We start from the raw sequence: 4361 nt of genomic DNA on the forward strand, positions 1-4361 counted from the left end.
ACTCGCCGTGCATTTTATTTGATCCTGGGCAGGGCTAGCGGGATCCGAGGAAGGACGAGGTGGGGTTCTGTAAGGAGAGCGCAGAGGAGGCGGGATCTGCAAACTCATTCATAACCATTTCTTGCAAATGAGAAAAGTTTCAATCTGTCTTGTGGTGAGGAGAAAAAAAACTTTGGGTTTGAGAGAATGTACATTTTGGCTTTGGGTCTATATGCGAGCGGGTTCATCCTTAGAAACTGAGCTTTCTGGACAGACATTCAAAATGTCTGATGCTGTATTGGTAGAGGAAGGACTTTAATTCAGCCCCAAAAAAACTTTATTTCCAATAGAAAATTTAACTCAACGTGGCGAGACGTTGGCATTGAGTCCTGATTTCTTTATTGTCACACCTCGCATGTTACTGAAAAGTGGGGGGAAACAAACTTGCAGTTTCCCTTAGAACATTCAAAGACTTGAACAAAAAAAATGAAATATTTGCCAAGAGCACAACACACAATTCCAAAATGTGACTAAGTGCGCTTGTGGAAATGTGGCTTTAATAGCCTCAATGCCGCTAGCCTTTAGTTTGTCAAGTGAGGTGAAAACAAGCAATTAACCCCTTGGTGGGGATGCAAAGTTGAAAGATGCTCACGTGAGGTTTCTCAGTTAGTGCTGCTAATTAGCTCCTTCTAAAGGTCTCCTTTGAGCAGCACCCTGAGGCCAAAGTCCACCAGTACTGCTGGAAGTGGGTTGCAGGGCCGCACTTCTCGGAAGAAAAATGGTTGACAGTCACTTCACACTCCTTTGCATGTTAACCCTCCCACACACTCCTTTACAACAACACACATCTCACCCCCCTCAGACGTGTTGTCTGCCTAGCCCCCATTTAAGACGTCATAAAAATAAAACGATGAGAAAATGACGGGTCTGCCAAAAGCTCCTTGAGGTTACTAACCCTTACAGCCTCTGTGCCATGTGTGAGAGAATTAGAGGAACTGAAAATTGTATATCAAAAGTCAACGATCGTAATGCTCAGTTCATTCCTTGTAGCAAATTGCTGACTCATCAGAAACTCGTGGCTTATGCTCCCAATGGAACCCCGTTGTCGGTCATAAGATCTCCGAAGCCATTAGCCGCCTTTTGTTTCTTACTTTGGTTTAATCGAGAGACACAGAGTCATTAAGCTCAAATCGATGGCAAAAAAAGGTGAAATGTGATCACGTCTTCACCGCGAACCGCTTGAAGTTGCGTGCGGAAAAGTCAGACAGGAAAAAAGTTCGCAATCAAGAATCTTATTCATACTTTTACTTGTTAGTCACAATGATTATATGTTTATGTTTATTGTTAATTTATGAAGAACTTTATTAACTTATGTTTATTGCAGTACTGATGTTGGTATCGGTGCCGATACCAGCATTATTTCATTATATCTTTATAAAATGACCAAATGTGATCGTTTTTGATGCAACTGCCCTTTTTGACCTTTTGGAGAGAAAAAAATATTGTCATCAAATCATTTTTGCTGGGATGCACACAAATACACACACAATCTAAAAACGACGCTCAAAAACACGAGTGGACAAAGTTGAATCAGGTCTTATGCCAAAAATATTTTCTCCCAACAACATGGAATTTCCATGCAGGTCTGTCCAATCCCGAGTGCCACCCACTCACCCGAGTAGGATGCTCTCAAGTGGTGGAACCTAATCTTTTCCCAGCAGGGATCCAAGCGCCTCTGCAAGTGTATGAATGGAGATAATATCTCTATAATGAGGCCTGTTTTGTAGCATCAAAGTAGTCAAAAGGGGCTGAAATCCGAAACCCACCTCCCCACCCCACCCTGCCTTGCCCCGACAATCCCTCAGTACCAGCGCCCTTTTATTAATTGTTTTGTCTGCCTGCTCGGTCGCTTGCTTTACTGCCGTGTTTGCGTTTTAGCCGCTTATCCTTGACCTAGCATGTTGCAGGATTTCACGTGATACAATTTTAGTTCCACTGTATACAATAATAATAAATATTTCAACATCCCGACAATGACGACACTAACCCCTAACATGTCGATGAGCCTAATGGCTGACCTGCCATGACTTCCCTGTGAGTGACAAGTTATTCTGCCTCAATTAAGACGCACTCGTCTACACCAAATTGACACGACCTCAAGCAAAGTCATTTCACATGAGTCACTTATTAAAGTGTTTTGGGAACTCCGTTAAGTGGAACGTGAGTCACAACAGTCCAGTAAAGATTCCTTCAGTCTGGTTGTAATGGACTGTACCCGACGTTAAGTAATGTAATTTCATAATTGCGGTTTGTTTGAAAGTTTAGACGGAATGTAAAAAATCTTTAATGTGCTGCTTGGAGGCTGGACTTCTGATGCAGTTAAATTATTGTGGGGAAATAACATAAAGGGAACATGGCAGGAGAGTCAGCAAAATGATTGGGTATGTGAAATTGATTTTTTGTGTAAATGGCAAAAACGGAAATGTGCCGGCTCTTCTTTATGTAAGTGAAGACCCAATGGGTTGTTTTGTCCACATGGCAAAGGTCAGTAACTCCATGTAAGCCCCCCCCCCCCAGCAACTCGAGCGCCCCCCCCCCCCAGCAACTCGAGCACCCCCCCCAATACGGGTCTCCGTGTTACTGTGGCCAGGTGAAGTCGTTTCAAAGAAAACCCTCTCTGCATCTGTTAAACAAATAAGGAGCCCCTACAAAGGTGTGCACAAGAATCCACATGATCAAAGTATACGAGAATGGCAGCCTTGTCCCGGCTCGGCCATTATCAGGCCCCATGAATGCTTGTCTTCTCTTTTGTCGGCCCGAGCATTGACAGTCACTCACCCGGCAATGACTGTCACACCAGCGCAAAGAGCCAGCCGCCGACCACATCAAACGGGGCTGTCAAAGAGGTAGTGGAGGCTGGTGGTGGTGGTGAGGGGTGGGGGGGCGCTCGTGAACCGTGGCAACAAACACCTCCCTATCCTCACCTAGGGCTCAGCGGCAGACACCCACCGCTGTGCTCTGAGCCGCTGCCTCCGCTGAGAAAAGATGTACTGCCAGGACCTCATTTCCCTCGCAGGAACTCCCCCCCATTGCCCTCCTGGCCCTTTCTCCCTCTGTCAAGTAGCGCTTGTGTTAACCTCCAGCCTAGCGCGACACAAAAGAGCGCTAAAGTGTTTAAGAATGCTTTATGGATGCATGACAAGAGGGAGGGCGACTGCCGGGGGTCAGAAAGTATACAGGATGTGAATGAGATGAATTCACTTTTGCTATACTGCTGAGTCACACTTGAGTTGAGCTTTGGGATGTTTCCAACCACGCCGATGCTAAAAAGACGGCTGGCCGCCAAGCCACAGTTGTTGATTTTTTTTTTTTCTTTTTCCCACAGGGATTAAAGAGTTAAAGAGTACAGTTGAACTGGTTGACTTCCAATTAGTTCCAATATCGAAACAATTTGAATTCTTTTGTACTAGGCCTTCAGAAAGCCTTTGTGAATGATACAATCTTTTAAATAACAATTGTACTACCATACGTTATCCAATCACTTAGAAATATCATTCAGATCCTAATTAGAACCACTCACCTCATTGATGGAGATGTTAATGGTGAAGGAACAGGAAGGTGTTGTAGTTGTTCCATGCCATCTATAGAACCCCGTAGGTTTTTAGGCATAAAACCTGTCATTAGATGCATATTTGGGATAAAGCTCAATGCAGAATCAAGTATAAGTACTCATTTTAGGCTGCCTATCATATGCCCAATAGAAACAGAACTGCAAAGTGTTTGCAGAGCAATATTGTCATCTGGTGGAGTTGTATATATTGCTGAGATGATTACTAGTAGGTGTTGTGAATTATAAATACACTTTGGCAACTGCTCGGTGAAATATTTGTGTATATCAGTTACATTTAATTGGACTGCTCATAATTTACTGGGAAGTTTGAAATGTCCAGTTCTATGATTTAGAGCTGTAACTAACAATATAGTAATCAATTAATCTGGCAATTATTTTGTCGATTAATCGATAAATTAGGGGGGAAACGTTTTCCATCTAATGCTAAGGATTTGGACGATTATTAATGATATAATTTTTTATGTTTAGTTTGTGAAGCAAATAATATAAAATGGGGGCGTGATGCTATATTAATACAAGTGAGTATTTACAATGCTCTATGGCGACACTGACACCTGTAGGCCGAACACGGTACTTCCCCAATTAAATTAAATGCGTTTCAAATGTTTGGAAAACAGAAAAAGAAGGGGCGGACTACCAAAAGTAATTTTTTTGCACTGTATGGCCAGAACTAACCGCACACTACATCATCGATGTATCTGCAATCGTCTACTTATGTCTGTGTGTAACGATAGCTCGACCTTGCGACTAA

The sequence above is a fragment of the Syngnathus typhle genome, linkage group LG14 (assembly GCF_033458585.1).
Source record: "Syngnathus typhle isolate RoL2023-S1 ecotype Sweden linkage group LG14, RoL_Styp_1.0, whole genome shotgun sequence".
Taxonomy (NCBI): domain Eukaryota; kingdom Metazoa; phylum Chordata; class Actinopteri; order Syngnathiformes; family Syngnathidae; genus Syngnathus; species Syngnathus typhle.